Below are 18144 nucleotides of genomic sequence, written 5' to 3' on the forward strand. Positions count from 1 at the left end.
AGTTTACAACTGGCTTTCACATTTGATATAGCATCAGAATATAAATGACATAGAATACAGTATTAGGCAAACTGCATAAATACGTTAAAGATGGAGAGGTAACAGAAGTATGTATATACGTAGGACAGTCTAGATCAGGATGAACTTCTTGGTCTACTCTGGAATCTGAATCATAGTTTTGGGACAGCAGGAACCTGTCAGTGGCTGAAAATACTGGCTTGTACATCTGAAGTAAGAACCACTATCGCCAGCGTTCCTCCATAGGTGCAGTAGGAACAGAAGTGTTAGGCATTTGGCTTCACTTAGATGCAAGAGAAGGCATTTTGATGTTAGATAGCATATGCAGCCTGAAAATCTATTCCTTGCTAACTTAAGGGACTGAAAGGAGTAGGCTAGCAGGCACACCAATCTTCGTTATATGGTTTATATGAAGTAATTACACTCTGAAGAGTGATGTGTGGTGGGGGCAAAGTAGGAGTGAGGGGCAGAGGGCTACTGGTGTCTCAGATAGGGAGACGGGAGTTGAATGAGAGAGTCATAGAGGGTCATTACTCAATTCAGAGATAACCAGCTTTCTCATAAATGATCTGTCTCCACCACCACAGAGGTCTGCCTGGGCAATTTATGAATCTTGTCTGGCATGCGTGAGCTGCGACGGTGCACTCAAATGTGTGTGTGAGTATCCATCCTGTATGTGAGTGCTTTGTACCTGAATAACCCTGCTTAAGGTGCCATCAGCCAGTAATAAGTGCTTGCAGCACAAATACACAAGCCTCCCAATTGCATCTGTAAGGCGTCCTTCATGCTTCCAGCACAAACACTGCAAAGCAAGGCTTTTTGCACAGGCAGTGAGTAACACATCTCATGTTTGTTTGATGTACTTTGCCGCCTTGGGAGCGTGGAAGAACCTTTGCTTTGCATTGATGTGTAGCTCAGATTGATTTCCCAAATGGAACAAAATTTACAAGCTGGAGAAGGGCTTCTGATGTTAGCATGCTCGTATCTACACTGGGGCTGTCACTATGATAAAAATATTTGTTGGGGTGATTTTTTAAATGTATTTGTTTTCAGTAGCTGTTTGTTTCATAGCTATTGTAGAACCAAAGTATAGAGGAGATTTAAAGGACTGGAGCCCTACATATCTTCCTTTCCAATGGTATTGCCCGCATGTTTGTTCTGCTTCATGGGACTGATTTAGAAAAGCTTGTTTTGATAAACTGTTTGCTTGCTTGGCTTAGCATTCCCAAACACAGTGTCAGCTTTCCACAGAACTGTCTCATTTGGGTTGGTCGGGGAATTCAGCCTGCTGCTAGGCAGCACACAGCCAGCAAGTGCCGTGACTCAAGGAGGAGATAATTGCATTTATATAATGTTTCTTTTTCTGAGTAATTACATGGCAATTGCAAAGCTACTTTCTGAAAGTGGGAAGAGAGGTTCTGAAATGGATCTGAATTTTTTGCTGGGTGTTTGGGAGTTGAGGCAGTCACTAATGATGGTTATTGTAATTCTTTCCTTTGGGTGGGGGGCTGTTTCTACATGTGGCTTGTCAGTGTATGTTTTTTCTGCAGCCCAAGCCACAGTTTCTTGTGTGGCTGCTGCCAGCTACTTGTAGAGCAAGTGTCAGGCAGTCTGCTCTCATACTAGTGTGAGGAGAGGGGGGAAACATGCAGGAAGAAGTGTAGATATGAGACCTGAATACTCGGGAACTGGTCTGTATCAAAGAATGTCTGACCTACAAAAGGCAAGTGTCTTGGCTGTGTGGAGGACCTTTCTGGCTTGTGCTCTGCCTCCTGAACATCTCTCTCCTGTTTTAATGGTTTCTCTCATTAGCTCCATTATGTAGTTGCAGAAGTGGTGGGTGCCTGGAGGTGGCATAGGAAGAATGGAGTGATCAATCATTATAAAACTAAGTAAAATGAAATGGAAACATGAACTCTGGGGGCTGGAAACTAAGCAATACTGAAAAGGCAGTGAAGGCTGATAGGGTAGTCCACAATGTCTAGTAAGCCGGCGTATTTATGAAGAGAAAACAAGTAGGACTTGGGCATGTAGCGTTTCTTCAGACCTGTGTACTTGGAAGCTTGTCTGTTTTGTTAATTTCAGTTTGCCTAATACAAGCTATTGCTTCTCTGAGACCTGTTTGTCATTTACATCCTCATGCTACAGTGACTCTGCCTGTCACTAGAATGCTGACATTGAATTTGTTTTTCAGAGAACGCTAATGGTGGGTGGATGGTGAAGGGATTCTAGTTTGGACATCGTTTTATTTATGAAGGCAAAACTGCTGAAGGCTGAAAGAAAATAAGTGAAATGAAGATGAAAGGAAACCTCATTCTAATTTCCAACCTAAAGGAATTACTGACCAGCATAAACACATTTTCAGGATGTGGGAACAACACTGTCTTTGGTCACTCTCCCTTTTCTGCCTTGTTTCCCTACTAGGGGTGTTTTCAGGCAGCAGTCAGACCCTCCTCCACCTTCCCCCCCACATAGGCTCAGCTCCTCAGCTTTCTGGGTTTTCAACACAGCAGGTTCCAACCAGCGCAAGCTGGTTGCTGCTGAGACCAGTGGTCCAAGCCTTCATCCCACTCCCATCTGCTGCCCTCCTCTCTTCACTCTCCAGTCTCCCTCCCTTCCCACGCCAGTATTTTTAACCCACATCAGTGTCTCAATTCACTTCACCGTGTGGCCTCCTGCTTCTGCCAACAGAAACAAACTGTGAAATTAAGGTTAACCCCAACTTCTTTTGGCTCCCCACAGCCCTTCTTACTCTGGGCAGCTCATCCCCACCTGCTGGAACCATATACCTTGGTAACACGGATGATGGCACCAGCCTTTTTCACTGGCACATTAGGACAGGCTCGTATTGCCTTTGTTATGGACTTTGGAAGAAGCCCAACACAATGTACATAGACCTCAGAGAAAAAGTAAGATGTGTTAGTGGAGTCGGCTATTTTTGTCCTCTGCCTTCCTCATGTTCTTCACTGTGAATTTTCACCCACTCTCTTGTTATAGTCCTCAAGACTGCTCCACCCATAATAGGAAGGAAAATATATCCCAAATAAATAACTGTTACAATTGCAAAGTTATGGGAATAAAACTCTAAATTGGAAAACGCACCATAAATGTATTTCTGCATGGAGTTTGTACATTTTACTTTTGAATCTGACTGTACTGACCTCAACAGGCTCCAAGCATAGTCCATCCCACTCACATGTCCATTGAAGTTAATGGGGTTAGCATCCATCTCATCTAACTTTACAGGTGTGCACTATACGCAGCTATATCTGAAGCAGTCAGACTCCTTTTGTAGTCAGGGGAGAGTAAATATGTTTTGGCACTAATCAGTCTTACCTATTTTAGCTTTCTGCCTAAGTATGTGGACTTACGTCTTCTCACAGAGTGTAATTCAGTTGCCAGTAATGAGTTCAGGTTTGGATATCTATATCTCAAGTCAGCTGATGTGTACCCTCAAACTTTGCAGTTACTTCATTTGGCTCCAGACCAGGTCTTAGCAGATTGGCATTTAGTCATGACCACTCATGTAGTTATACTGATGATAACCTTTGAGTTCTTGCTTGAGAAGATCTTTAACTAAATGGATATGATGCTATTGGAGAAAAGACCCACAGGTTATTATAGTTTAACTGCCCTGTGGTCTCTCAAGAGCTACCCAGTGATGACTGACAATGTTTAAAATTAAAGTTTAAAATTAAAAGTATTAATCACAGATGACAGTTTACAGTATGAGAATCTCAGAATAATAAAGGTAGGAAAGGAACCTCTTGAGTTCACCAAGCTCAACCTCCTGCTCAAAGCAGGGTCAGCTATGGGGTCAGCTCAGGTCACTCAGGGCTTTGTCCAGTTGGTCTTGAAAACCCCCAAGGCTAGTGTCTCTGGGCAACCTGCTCTGCTGCTTGGGTGTCCTCATGGGGAAAATGACTTTCCTCATGCCAAGTCAGAAACTTCCCTCATTTTGATGTACGACCTTCGTATCTTGTTTTCAAAGTATAACCTTTCTGTGTTATCCTCCCACCATGCACCGATGAAAAGCCTGGCTCAGGCTTCATGATATCCTACTTGTAGGTACTGCAGGGCCGCTGATTAGAGAAGCCATTGCTTCTCTAAGATGAATGAGCCCTGGTCCATCAGCCTCTCTTCACAGGTTATGACCCATCTTCCAGCCAAGACCCATCATGGTGGCTCTACACTGAACTCACCCTAAGCTATTAGTGTCTTTCACATATTGTGTGTGTATGAGAGACCAAACTCAGTGTCTACATGTGCTCCAATGAGCGCAAAGCAAAGGGGAATAAATATCTCACACTATCTGCTGCTGTGATCCTGCTGGTGCGGCCCAGTGCTCTGCTAGCGTTCATTGCTGCTAATGTGTGCTGCTGGCACACTTATGACCAGCTCTCTGCCGCAGCTCCCACATGCCTTGCAGCAGTCAGTTGCTCCCCAGCCTGTACTATTCAATTGGTAGGATTTTTGCCGAAGTTTTGTAGTGATTGAGTTGTGTTAAGAAGAAATAGTCACTCTTACTAGTAATTATGTGTAAGCCATGCATTTAGAATATCTTCAAAATATCAAAAGCCCATTGGTATTTATTGGGAATACTTCCCTAGAGCAAAATGCTCACTGGGATTCATTATTTAGCTAAATCCTGATACAAAATAGAAGTAAGAATCTGAGGTAGGAACTCTCAACAGCTCACATAAAAAGAATAGTTAATTTTATTTCAGGGAGTTGCTGGTGTTCTTTGCACCATGAAATGCTGAGGTGCTCAGGCTGGTTGTGTTCAGGCTTTTTATTTTCTTTCCAGCACTTGGCATGTTCTGTGTGCACAATGGGCACTCACTGTTGTGTTCAACCTTGCGACTCCATTGCAAAAGAGGAATGAGTTATATTCACTGTTTAAAAGGGAGAAGCCATGGTGCAGAAACCCAGACACCTCTGACCTCGTTTTATGTCTCAGGAAGTCAGACATGCAGTCCCAGGCTAGCAATCCACAGCCCTTCTAGAAAGGGAGAAACAGGTCCCTCCAGAGGTTCCTGGATTTCATTTCTTCCGTGCTTGTTTCAGGGTGAGAAATGACCTGTCTTCACAAACTCTAGCAGAACCTGAGTAGTCAGTCTAAATTATTAGTTTTTAACTGAGACCTGGGGCTAAAATCCTAGTTATAGCTAAGCCTTGGCATTACCACTTCAGTGCTTCTCTCCCAGTCTAGTCTCAAAAGAACTGTGAGTGATGCTCAGTTTTCCTCCAAATTAAACAAAGCCTCCAGACCATGTCATGGAGATGGGGGGCTGAGGGAGATGGTGAAAAGGCTGTGCTCATCCTCCTCCTTCCTTGTTCCCACCTTTGGTAGGACATTTGCTCTTCATTGGTGTTGGCATGGGTTTGTTGCCACTGGGAAGGCAAACGGAATTGTACTTGATGTTTGTATTCCCATCTCCTTGCATCTGTGGATGATCCTGGCAATGGGGACAGAAACTGCCCTCTGCTCCTGTTGAAAAGAGACCTAACCTATTTTGCTGGGGAAAATATTGCCATTTGGCTGTCAGAGTGCTTGGAGGTATCCCAAGTTATTTCAGTAGAAATGACATTAAAATGTCCCTCATTTTCTCCCCTATATCAGGATCTTTACAACTAATTTCTGTGACACAGCCATCACAGCTGAATTGCTCATTTTCCTCAACACCTCCACAGACACCGAGATGAAAGCCAACTGCTAGCGAGTTCTTCTGGGGGATGGAAGGCTCTGGGTTTTGTTTTGTACAATTCTTGAGAGATAAGCTGAACTCACACTGGGGGGGGGGGGTGGGGTGGAAATCACCCATGTGTAAAGCAAAATGACAGCACCCTGGGACACAAAACACCAGCTTGCTTTCCAATCTGTGGGAATCCTGGCTGGGTTACACTGTTCACAAGTTTAACTAGGAGAGGACTCAAACAAAGGAACTTTGGGACTGAAAAGAAACTTTGATTGCGTTTTCCTAAGTATTGTAAACCTCTCTTGCCCAGCCCACTCCCAACAGAGAGAAGTACTAAGGGTCTCTGTCCATAGCTCTTCCTCAAAGGTGCCCTGGTGCTTTGGTTAGCAGAATCATGAGGAAACCTAAATGACAGCAGGTCTCAATTAAGATTTAGTTTGGAGGCTAAAAGCTATCCAGCGATTTAGTCTCAGGGATTAAGAAAAACAAAACCTTACCGATGGCTGGATAAAATTCACATTCCTTTCAATTGTGATCATCCTACATCAAGGAAATGTTTGAAATGTTGGCAGTCTCCTATGATATGCCTGCAAAAGTTATTATATTGCTTTAAGTAATATAAGAAAAAGGGACCAAGAGCTATAGCACAAATGTGTTATATAAATCTTCATTGGGATCACTGCTGTTTTTACAAAAATAGTTTGATTGATGTTGGGTCCCAGTGGGTGACCTTTAAAAAAGACCACATCAAATGGAGGGGCAGAGCTGCAGCTCTCCACCCCCATGCTGGCTCCTCCTCACCAGAGTGCCTCTAGACAGCTATGTCATCTGTAGCCATAAAATAAATTGAAGAATGTCTGTCTCGCTAAAGGCAAAAAAGGAGCCCTTTCTCATCTCCATTGAAGAGGGCCACATCCCTAGATAGGCTGCAAAGTGAGCTGTGTACCTGCACGGGGACTTAAATGGCCATAAAATCTCCACCTCCGTCACCTTGGATCAAGGTGTCATGGGTTGAGTGAGATGTTTCTGTGGGGCCTGGGTGGGGAGCAACAGGAGTCTAAGCTCTGCACCACCTTAAATTTGCTGTTTAATTAGTGTGGGAACAGCACGATTTTCTGTTCATGTCTATCAACAGCAAACTGTTAATGCCAGAGGAAGGAGAAAGATTGATTTTCAGAAGCACAGCTCTTCCTAGGAAATACCTGTGGGATAGTTCATCATCAGTGATACTTCTTGCCCAGAATACTTATGCTGAAGAGTTCAGCACAGCACTGAGGGTGTGCTGCTCACAAGACTGCTTGTCCAATATTTAAGCCAGGCTGCAGGGGATAAAACTCACCAATTATTGTGGTAGAAGACCTACTTAAGCATTTTCTTTCCCTTTTCTTCAACAATGGTTTGTTTGTTAGAAAACATTTTTTTTTTTGTACTGCTTTGTCTCAGGTGAGTACAAACAATCAGTGCTGTCCTTATACCAGAGTGTCTTATCTTTAGAAAGACATATAAGAGTCATATAAGGCAAAATAAAGTCCTGCTGAGGTGTCCTGTATGAGACATTTAGAGATGCTGACTGGCAAACTGTCTGCTCAGATGGAAATGACGCTAGTGGAACAAATCACTACTTGGAGGGAGGTAAAGTTTTAGTGAAATTAGATTTGTTTCCTTATGCCCTGGGAGCAAAGTTGGGGAGAGTGATGTGGGTGTTTCATTGCCATCTACTCCCCTAAGGGCAAGTTCTTGCACTAGGCCATCATGTGACAATGTGTCTCAACACATCGTGTGAAATGTGTGAGAAAAGACACACTGGTGCCCAGCTAACCAAGGCAGCCTCCCTCAACCTATGAATCATGGTAACAGAGGTAATTCCTTACAGTTTAGATGGATTTGTAAAGTAAGATTCCTTTTCCCATCTTTAATTCTTACCATGACCACATGAACAAATATCCTCTCCTCAGATGTTTCAGTCCCTAGTACACCTTGTCATCCTCCAGAAGAGCCCTTTGGTCCCTCTCCAGTAGCAGACAACCAGTGGGAGGGAGCCAACACGTTTACAAGCTGCTTTAAAGAAGGGGAAAATGTCACAGTGCTTAGATCAGCTCTGGTTTAAGCATCCCTAAAGGCCACAAAATCCTTTGAAGCTTTCTCTGCTCATGCTAAATACATGGATGTTGCAGTCATTTCCATCACAACAGCTAAGGTCCAGAAACCAAGATCAGGCTTTCTATGATAGATAAATAGAAGATCACCAATGGGCACTTGTTTGGATGCCCTTTTGTGCAGGGAGCCCAGTGCACTTCAGGCATACGACAGGAGGATGTTGGTGAGTAATTGGACATAAGGAAGAAAAAGAATGTTCATCTGGGTTTGATTCCCGTTTGCTCCTTGCCTGAGGGAATATGCAGTATCTTGTGAGTCTCTCCAACAAGAATACAAGGTGGATCAATTATGGAGCATGTTTTCTGGCCTGCCATGTAGATGCAACCACAGAGTTTTAAATAAGAGGGTTTATAAAGGTTAATGGAAGATTATTAATTTTTACCCTATAATATGCTGGCCTGACAGAATCTTCTGGTTAGAAGATTCTGTTCTGTTTGGTTAGATCTCTTTTTTTTCTGCTGACAGAGGAGAAGTGTTGATTTGGTCTTAGACAGGATGTCAGAAGGTCTGAGCACAGCTGACTACATGCTTCAAACCAAGTAACGGCATATATTATACCACCTGTTATACCACTCACAAGCAAAGAACAGTCTGTGTTTTTCAGGCTGTTCCCCAGATGCTGTTGAGTGTTTTAAGTTTTTGGTATTCATGACATACTCTTTGGTTAGTATTTGATTCATTCAAGTTGTTTTTCCACTGAGTGGCAAGAACAATACTTTCCAGTTTCGAGTCTTGAAAATACAACTTCAACATTTCTTTAAAAAGCCGATACTTGCTTAAAATATGCTGCGTCTGATAAAATGCCTGCCACTAACTCAGTATGGTAGAGCATTTGGAGAATGCTTTCTTCTGAAAAGCAAATTTAAGTGAGAGAAAGGGAATGAATAAAAGAAAAACAAACAAGCAAACAGAAAATCCCTACCTGTAACCTACTTTCAAAGATATTCTGAGTAGTTCTGGAATCATCTTAATTAGCACACATGGATTACTGGGGGCAACCTCACCAGGAGCTGAGAAAGCCCAAAAATCTGGATGTAGGAAGAAAGGCTAGATGCACAGTTTAGTGCTTTAGGAGATCCCAGTGCAGAAATCCATTACATTTTTATGTAATAGCCCCTTCAAGTTTATTCTTCAAGTTTGGGACACCATGCAAATCCAAATGTATGGTAAGTGGTAAGGAGAAAATTCACTCCTGGGGAACAGGCAGGCAGGACAACTGGCAGAAGGAGTTCATGGGACTGTTAGGAGGGTGATGGAAAATGCTGTACCTTCTTCAAATTACTTCACCCTTCCTCATTCCCCTTCCCCCTTGAAACACCAGATTCTTCCTTCCCTATTTGAATCATAGGATCATAGAACAGTTAGGGTTGGGAAGGACCTTAAGATCATCTAGGTCCAACCCCCCTGCCATGGGCAGGGACACCTCACACTAAACCATGCCACCCAAGGCCTCGTCCAACCTGGCCTTGAACACTGCCAGGGATGGAGCATTCACAGCATCCCTGGGCAACCCATTCCAGTGCCTCACCACCCTAATAAGAAAGCATTTCTTCCTTATAATCTATCTAAACCCCCCCTGTTTAAGTTTGAACCCATAACCCCTTGTCCTGTCTCTACAGTCCCTAATGAAGAGTCCCTCCCCAGCATCCCTATAGGCCCCTTTCAGATACTGGAAGGCTGCTATGAGGTCTCCACGCAGCCTTCTCTTCTCCAGGCTGAACAGCCCCAACTTTCTCAGCCTATCTTCATACGGGAGGTGCTCCAGTCCCCTGATCATCCTCATGGCCCTTCTCTGGACTTGTTCCAACAGTTCCATGTCCTTTTTATGTTGAGGACACCAGAACTGCACACAAACTCCAAGGGAGGTCTCACGAGAGCAGAGTAGAGGGGCAGGATCACCTCCTTTGACCTGCTGGTCACGCTCCTTTTGATGCACTCCTTTCATCTCCTCTGTCCCAGACCTGAATTCTGAATGCACCTGCTGCGAGGTGTTGCATCTCACCAACCCTCAAGGCTTGGTCCCAACATGTTCATTTATGTCTGCTACCAGGGTAGGCTATCTCTCTAAGCCACCGTGAAGGAGAGTCAAAGCTCCTTCCAGGAGGCATTGTGGCTTGTCTGAAAACACAAGTTGCTATTATCAGCCTTGTTTTGTTTCCTGAGAAGCAGACAAAAAAATTTCACGTTCCAGGCACTTAGCCTCAGCACAACACTCCCATTCCCATCCTTGGTTAAGCTTTGCCTACTGTTTATATGATGCTTTGACCAGCATAGGTAACTTTTTTATCTGACCCCGTGAAGCAACATTGCTTCAGAGGAAGCCTCAGAACTGAGCTGGACTTTCTCTCTGTTACTTTCTGGCTTAGAGAGGGCTGTCATATCCTCAGCTAGTAGATACGGACTATAAAAAGGTTGCTGAGGGTTGCTTTTGGTGGCATTTGGCCACTACAGCCTTTCCTTGTCCTCCTGGCTGAATATGAACAGGTCTTAAGAAGAAAAGTAAGGGGAACTGTTCAGTGTAGGAGAAACAATAGTCCCCCTTTAAAAATTCACAGGGTGTTGCAAATTACTTAGCTGAATTTACTTTGCAAGCATTTTATCCGAGTCTGTTTTTAAGCCCAGGAAATGATTCCTTCAGATAGGCCAAAAGATGGCAGAACAATTAATTTTCTGCTTACAACACACAATGTGACCCAAATAATTTCCTTTTGTCATATCCTACCACACCCTGAATGATGTATCTTAGGGAGGCTGGACTGCCTGGTGCAGGTCACTATGTAAGATTTCCTGAGTATTTGTGCTTGGTTTCTGTACAATCACAGATCAGTGGTAAACAGCTGCAGAAAGTGAGAGGGACGTGTACCACTAACACAGCTTTATGGCCATCATTAAAATATTGTTCACATATGCTTTCTTGCCAAATTTCCTTGCTTCTCAAATCAGATGTCACCAGCATTAGAAAACAGTTTGTCCACCACCACATACCACCAAAATAACAATCATGTTATGTTCCTATATCACTATGAATTGCCTAAACAAAGCAGAAAAATCATGATGTAAATTCAACCATGTGAAAATCTATAGCCTGGAAAGCCTAGGGATGGATAGGAATGACTGAGGCAGATGTATGGTGAAATCTGCACTTGCAAACAATGATCTCTTATCGTCTTTAAAACTCTATTTTAAAAGTATCTTTGAGCTTTCTCATATCCTAAATCTCTGTTTAGAGAATGACCAGTATGTCCTTATGCATCCAGGACTGACTGAAGCAGATTTTACTCTATATTCAACACTAAAAAGGAAATTAGAAACTTCCTGTCTGATAAATATAATGTAATTAAGAGCTAGCGGTCTGTTTGGTAATGCACAGCTTAGAGTAAGGATGGGTTTTCTCCAGAAGGGTTTATAATGTGTTTCCTCTCAGTACACAGCAAGTAGATGGGTTTTGGCCCCTTCTCAAACAGGAGTGGCAACTGCAAACAAACTCACAGTTGCCAGCCAACTTCCTGATTTGCCTTTAGAAATGAGGTAGGACTTCTCTGATTTCTCATAAAACTCATCTTCATGAAAGAACTTACCAGTATCCAAATGGTCAGAGGATGTGGATTGCAACTGTTATCACACAGAAAACAGGATTTCAACAAAAAAGCCCTTGAGAGTAAAACCGCAGTTAACAGCTTTTAACAAGTACAGAGTTCAAATTAATTGGTAGGATTGTTTAAAAAAATCAAGATGGTCACTGCATATCTAAATGAAGAGGCACCAGACTGCAGGCTCTGGCTCAGCTATTAGACAGATGCGCCTCTCCAAAACACCAGCAGTTGCAATGGAGGGGTTTTGCCGTGCAGCACTTACCTTGCCTGAGATGCTGCTCCTAATGCCTTCCACCAACCATTCTCATCAGGTGTCTCGCATCCTTGGTAAGGTTAACATGTCCCAGGGAAACCATGTCTGCCCACTGGCTCTTTAGGGAAGCCTTGATGGTAGGAATACATTTTGACTCCATCTCCTGTCTTACTTGTAAAAGACAGAAACCACAAATGTTTTTCTTCCGGTTTTAGTCATTTCCTCTCTGATTGGCAAACCTTGTTTTTGACAAGATCTCAGCTGTTCAGGCTGAGTGCTTGTACAATAAGAGAGACCATAGGGAGAGTTCAGTGATCATCTTGCAGGAAGCAAATTCAATGGAGGTATGCTGAATTGTAACTTCATTTTAATATGATTATTTACTTGGCAATTGCAATACTTGAAGATATTTCTAACCTTGTTTCAGTGCTAAAAAAAGAGCTTTGTAGCTCTGGAAAGTCAGATCATGGGCTTTGAACTTCCCATGCTGCAGCTCAGTGGTGCTGTGTGTGGTGAGATTGGTACTGACTCGTACAGTTCATCACCTCTGTGACTGTGGTCATGGGCAGTAAGAAATGTGCTTTAGGACACTCACTTTCATTATCACAAACAGCTAAGAAGCCAAGAGCCTGAGTTGCTTTTAAAAATGGATTTAAGGAATAGGGAGGGGGTGTCACAGACGGAGGTTTTCTTCCCACGCAGGTAGGGACTGGGAGTTGATGGAGGTTTGGGGTGCCCCCTTTCATCACTACGGAGCTGGGACAAGGCCTGGCCATTCATCTAAAACCACAAAGTGGGAAAGTACGATTAGGTATCTTACTCCTTTCTCCAATGGCAAAACTCCCATCAGTCATAAAGTAAAGAACATCTAATGGAGGAGGGAGTGTGAGGGAAACTCCTGTGTTGGACAAGGCATGACTACAGGTGTTTTGGTTGTCCTGACCACAGGTGCTAATTAGTAATTTCTACAGAAGGCTAATTAGTTGCACTTGAGCTTTTTCACCTCGGTGCACATGATTTCAGAGTGGGGAACTTGCTGAGGCCATTCCTAGGGGAAGGTAGTGCAGAAGGTAAATCTGCTCATTTCTGTGTGCCTCAAACTACAAAAAAAAGCTTTTCAATCTGTCCCCAGGTCTGTTCTGCCCCAAAAGGGATAAGTAATTAAAGCTGATTGACTGATCACCTTAAAAAGCAGCACTGATGACATTTTTCTGTTTATCTAAACTACCTCTTTGTTAGTCCTAGCCTTTTCTGCTCATAACACAGTTCATTAATTATTAATTTTAAATTAACCTGTGATGAAGCCTGCAATCAGGGCAGGTACTCAGGGAGAGGCAGATGTGCCACCCCAGTGTAAGCTGGAGGGTTCATAAAAGTGCTATATCTGATTAAGGCAGTGGACTGAAAACCAAAGAGCTTGAGACCCTTTTCACAGCTCTGTCATAAAGCGTGGCCTCCAATAAGATATTCTGGCACCCTTTTAATACCTTCTCGATCCTCTTCTTGGCAGTATCATCTGCAGAGTCCCTTTGCATCAGGATTGACTTTTGGCTTCTGTTTTTCTTGGTGCTATTAAAAAGTGCTTCCTCTTCCCCTGGCCTATACATTATATGGATTCATTTAAAGTGATCCTTAGTACAAACCTTGAGTAGTGACAGCAATAAAGAAAAAGGAGTTAGAGAGACTTGGTCCAAAGAAACACTAATTCCACTTCATGGGCATCTGCATTTGCATCAGTGTGTATTAGTGAGCTTTTGGGGACAGATTCCTTTAGTTTTCCTGAAAAATTTTCTTTTCAGACAGATCTGTGTTTCAGCTGTTGGGGTCTGATCCCACCAAACACTCCAGGAAGCCCTTTCCTCTTTCATTGGAAAAATATCTACTTTCAAGGAATCCCAAATGTAGAGATATTGAAACCTGGTACAGTCTACCTTGGGTCTCCCTCTCATTTCAATGCACTGAGTTCATTTCTCTTCTGAGGGAATGAAGCTGTCTTGAAGTTTTTGAGATATCAAAGAATAAAATCATCCACTGAAATTCAGCTGGGCTAGTGTCAAAATTATGTGAAATGATAAGTCTCACTGGGCTTAGGAGGGAGGCTATAATAATTGCTCAGAATTGTGGTCCGGGCATTAGAGATTTGCTGGAAGATTCATGGCCCAGAAGGAGCCTTTTAAAGTAAATCTGGTCCCACATCTGGTTTGACATTGCACTCTGAAAATAAGTACTATTTAAAGAGGTTTGTTTCTTGCCAGGAAGGCTGTAGCACAAAGGACTTGGTATGTTTTTCACTCAGTGGAAACAGAATAGCTCAGGCTTCTGTTGGTTTGGATGCTGACTAAAGTGGTGGCTTGAAGAGGAAAGGCAACAGTGGCTGCCGGGTGTTTTTCACAAAACTGAAAATACATATCTAAGTACTCATGTTGAGTGACACGCTGCTGGATTATGGAAGAGTAAGCAGAGTCCTTTCTGATGCATCTCAGTGCCAGGGTGGATTAAACACAGGAGCAGTTTGTATGGAACAGTGCAGACAGTGCACAGCAGTCCTGGCTTGACGGGGCTGCTGCTATGCTTAGCATAGCTGGGACCAGTGAGGAGGGAAAGTATAGCACAAGCCAAGCCATTGCAACTGGCCAGATAGATCCATTTCAGTTATGCTCAGGGTCCTGATGCATGTCCCACCTTTGGGACGTTTGCAGTCAAACGAAATAATAAAAATAAGTTACTGTAAAAAGAGTGACTGAGATCAGCTTCATAATTTGTAGTCAGTTTCACTTTAAATTCCCTTTTTACTGCTTTCTAACTCAAAGCTTCTGAGGCATGACTTTCTCTCAGGGCAGATAGATTATTGCACTAAAATTTTTCTGTGATACTTTATCTGTGCTAAGGTTAGATTGCTCAATATGCTCTTAAGTAAAAAAACCCAAGGTCTATCTTTAGCTACCCTAAAATAATGAAGTGCGTAACTAGCATTGCATGAGCAAGAGCTTATTACACTGTTTCGGTATTTTTTAGTGTAGTAGGAAGAGGGCAGAGCAATAGAGAATATCTGGGAGTAAAGAGCTTGTCCTGTTTCTTGGTACTATGAAAAGCAGCCAAGGCTGGCCCTGAGGCAACAGCAAACCTGACTCCACAGATGACTGAGTGCAGAGTCTGATTTGTGTATGTTGTTCTGGCAAGACAGGAGTGAGGAGGGTGGGTGAGAGTCCTGTTTTGGGGGAAGCATCACAGAAGAGTGTGTGCACAGTAGAGAAAATGGGAAAAACATAGATGTGACACATGTTATGGTCTGTGGGTTGGTGACGGCTGGGAGGTGCTCATGGGCAAAGATTTGTTTTGGTGGAACATCCTACATCTCTCCAGAGCTACATTTCTTGGCCAAAGCGGTGTAGGTGCTAAGCTTTAAGGGAAAGAACTGGTGGGGCAGCCTGAACGTGCGATCTCCATGCTTGTTTTTCTTACACATAGAAAGGAAGGATGTGAGTACACTAGCTGTGTACTGGTTGATTGTAAGGTCACCCTGAGTCACTAGCATGACCTGCTCTTAAAGAAAAGTGGTCTCAACATGAATTGCCACTGAGGGCATAGAAATGTCAATGCTATATCATAATATAGCAACAAGATGTCATCTAGAAGACTAGTCACCTACTTCCAAGAAAAATTAATTCATACTGGGGTAGATCCAGAGATCAGTGTTCGGTTCATTATGTACATGATCAGGAGTTGATTTTTTGTTAGGAAAAGGTACTAAAAAGCCTGATGGTTTGTTTAGCTTAGCAAAACAAAAGCTTCAAACTGCTGTATATAAATACTTCAAAAAATACAGACCAGAAAAAGAGCTGTTTACTCCAGAGAGCTCTGACACAAGAACAGATGAACTCAAGTGTTCATGCCAGCCCTGAATGGAGACCTCTACCCTTGGGAGAAGCAAAGAAGGAGTATTAGTGTGATAAAACCAAGCCTCATTTGAAGGTACAGATGGAAAGGTGTTGTATGACCTGGGATAGGGAAGCCCTTTCACCTTTTTTTTGGTCGTGCGAACAGAAACTTTTTAGCTGGTGAGCAGTTTAACATGGGAAGTATATAAGGCCTTCCCTCATGTTTCTAGTGCCTTGTGCTTGCAGTTTTGTGTTCCTGTGCAAAGAGCTGTAGAGTGCCATTGTTCTGACTTACGTTTGCTTAGGGTTTATTTGGACAAGGGTAAAAGCCTGCATTGAGACTGAGCTATTTTTTCATATGGAGACCAGTTGTGAAGAAATGGAGAACTTCAGTGAAAGGCTGAAGAATGTGTGAGGGCACTTGCAGCAGTTCTGTGGGTTGCGTGTCTTGTTAGTCTTTGCTGTTTATTACTCTGCTGTTTAAAATTAATGGGAGCTGTATGTATCTTGTAAATGAACATATAGGATCATTTCCAAAGTCTCTATCCATTTATTTCTCTCCCAAGTAAAAACTAATGAGATCTGCAGAAAATGTTCATTGTAAATAAACTCCCTGACAAATATTTGAATGTTTTTGTTTTATAAGTTAGTTGTAAATATTTTTGTCATCGTTCAATTTTTACCAGAAATAACTCAGTCCTGGAATTCACTCCCTGATAATATGTTGCATCTTCCTGGAATAGCTACATTCCAGAGGTCACATTCTGTGAATAGTTTTCCTAACTTAAATTACTAGCCAAATAGTCTGAAGGGTGCTATATGACTGCTATTGCGAAATCCAGCTTTCCTGGTAGCCATCTGCATTTAATCACTTCCAGGCAAAAAAGTTACGTGCAGTGCTTTTGGACTCAAGCTTTACTTTTGAGAGTGCATACCTGCAAGTATCTTCATTATTCATATTTTATGTTCGTGTGAAGGATGTTCATACCTCCCATTCCCATAAAACACAGTGGGATACTGCTAATAATGCCCATTCTTCAGTGTCAAGTTATACTTTGGCAATAGCTTCAATTATCACTGTGGTGCTATAAAGGAATGAGGATATACTTCTGGGCTTTGTTTAGAACAGAGCACTGCAGCATTGATGTATGTTCTCATTTCTGTAATGTAAGAACTTCCAGGCTTGGTAGAAGTTGGAAATCAACTGAGAGTCTGGAAACAGCTCAGGTAACAAATGGAGCAGTTATTTCTTAATTCAGACTAACGTTACTACTATCCTTAGTCGGGGACTTAATTAGCAGGAAGAAGGATGAGCAGTAAAAAGAGGTGGATGGGGAACACAGATGAAGTGATATTCTTCAGGAAACATCATCTGAATTTAAGAGAACTGTTTCACCTCATCTCTTCTGCCTGGAAGAGATTCGACTTGCTAAAAGACAGCTTTACAGGAATAAGGACCAAACCCCCTTTCTCAGTTATGCCACCTAATTCCTGCAGCTCTCTGAAGTTACTGAGGAAACTGGAAGGCAGAAAGGCATGGCTTTGGCACAGGGGTGAATGTGACCTCTGAGAAAGGAGCACCAACAGAAAAGAATCAAGCGAAACAGGGCATTGCTAGTGGAAAAATACAAGAAATTCTTCCTGCAGTCTCCAGGGGAAAAAAGCTTATTTCAAGATCAGAAGAAAGCAATTATCCCTGTTTTCTTCCAGGTAAAAAACCTTGAACAATTCCACTGCCATATAGCTTCCTTTTTCTTCAAAGTATAATACCACATGAATGCACAAGCAGAAAAAAGGCTGATTCTGAACAGCCTACATAACTTTTTTGTTTCCCTGTGAACAGTAAAATGGTTCTATGATCCATTTGATGAGAAAATAGGAAGGTGTAGGGTCCCTCTAGTACAGAAGCTACTTTTTTTAACATTCTGCATGGAAAACAGTGAGTTGGGCAGGTAATCAAAACCTGCAGTATTTTGGCTGAACTTTTCTGAGTTTGGGAGCATATGGTTTGGGATTTGTTTTTTTCCCAAACAGTAACATTTTTCTCTCTATTAGATGTATATGATGGATAATTTCATTTAACCAAACCCCTGATTTTTCCATAGGAAACCATTCACAGTGGAAAAAAGTTTTGTTTCAGCACAAAGAGCAGGCAAAGGGCCGTGCAGCAGGAGGACCAGGTACCTAACACAGCCTCAGTCCCAGTGGCAGGGCTTATGGCAGGATATGTTTTCCTTGTAAGTTTTTATAACCTCGGCAGTGTTTCTAACAGCAGGTAAGTAGCTGCCAGAATTTGAACAGTTCTCTGATGACCATCATGTTCTTGAGGCTCTGCATGACTGCAGCACAACTTTATATAGCAATTTATTCTTTAATAGCTACAGAGATTGACCACATGGAACAGCATCCTCAGGGCCGGCATGGTGCTGGCTCTGGGCCTGCAAGGCCCCCAGTTTCTCCTGTTATATCCTGAGGTTGCTCTCTTTGGAAAGCTCAGGCCTGCCCTGCAGAGCTCAGTGGGTTCAGTTACAGGGCAGGTGCTGCCA

General features: G+C 42.7%; 1 long non-coding RNA gene across 2 annotated transcripts in view; it reads right to left on the reverse strand.

Moving 5' to 3' along the window:
- Positions 1-11909, reverse strand: part of LOC133267277 (uncharacterized) — a 45701-nt gene extending 33792 nt beyond the window's left edge. For both annotated transcript variants that reach the window (XR_009742691.1, XR_009742692.1), the window contains exon 1: positions 11730-11909. This is a non-coding gene — a long non-coding RNA (uncharacterized LOC133267277). The remainder of the gene's footprint in view (positions 1-11729) is intronic.
- Between the last annotated feature and the right edge of the window lie 6235 nt (positions 11910-18144).

The sequence above is a fragment of the Pezoporus flaviventris genome, unplaced genomic scaffold, assembly GCF_033815535.1.
Source record: "Pezoporus flaviventris isolate CSIRO_AGI_PZ_B2104156 unplaced genomic scaffold, CSIRO_AGI_Pfla_v1 ptg000007l, whole genome shotgun sequence".
NCBI classification, from domain to species: Eukaryota; Metazoa; Chordata; class Aves; order Psittaciformes; family Psittacidae; genus Pezoporus; species Pezoporus flaviventris.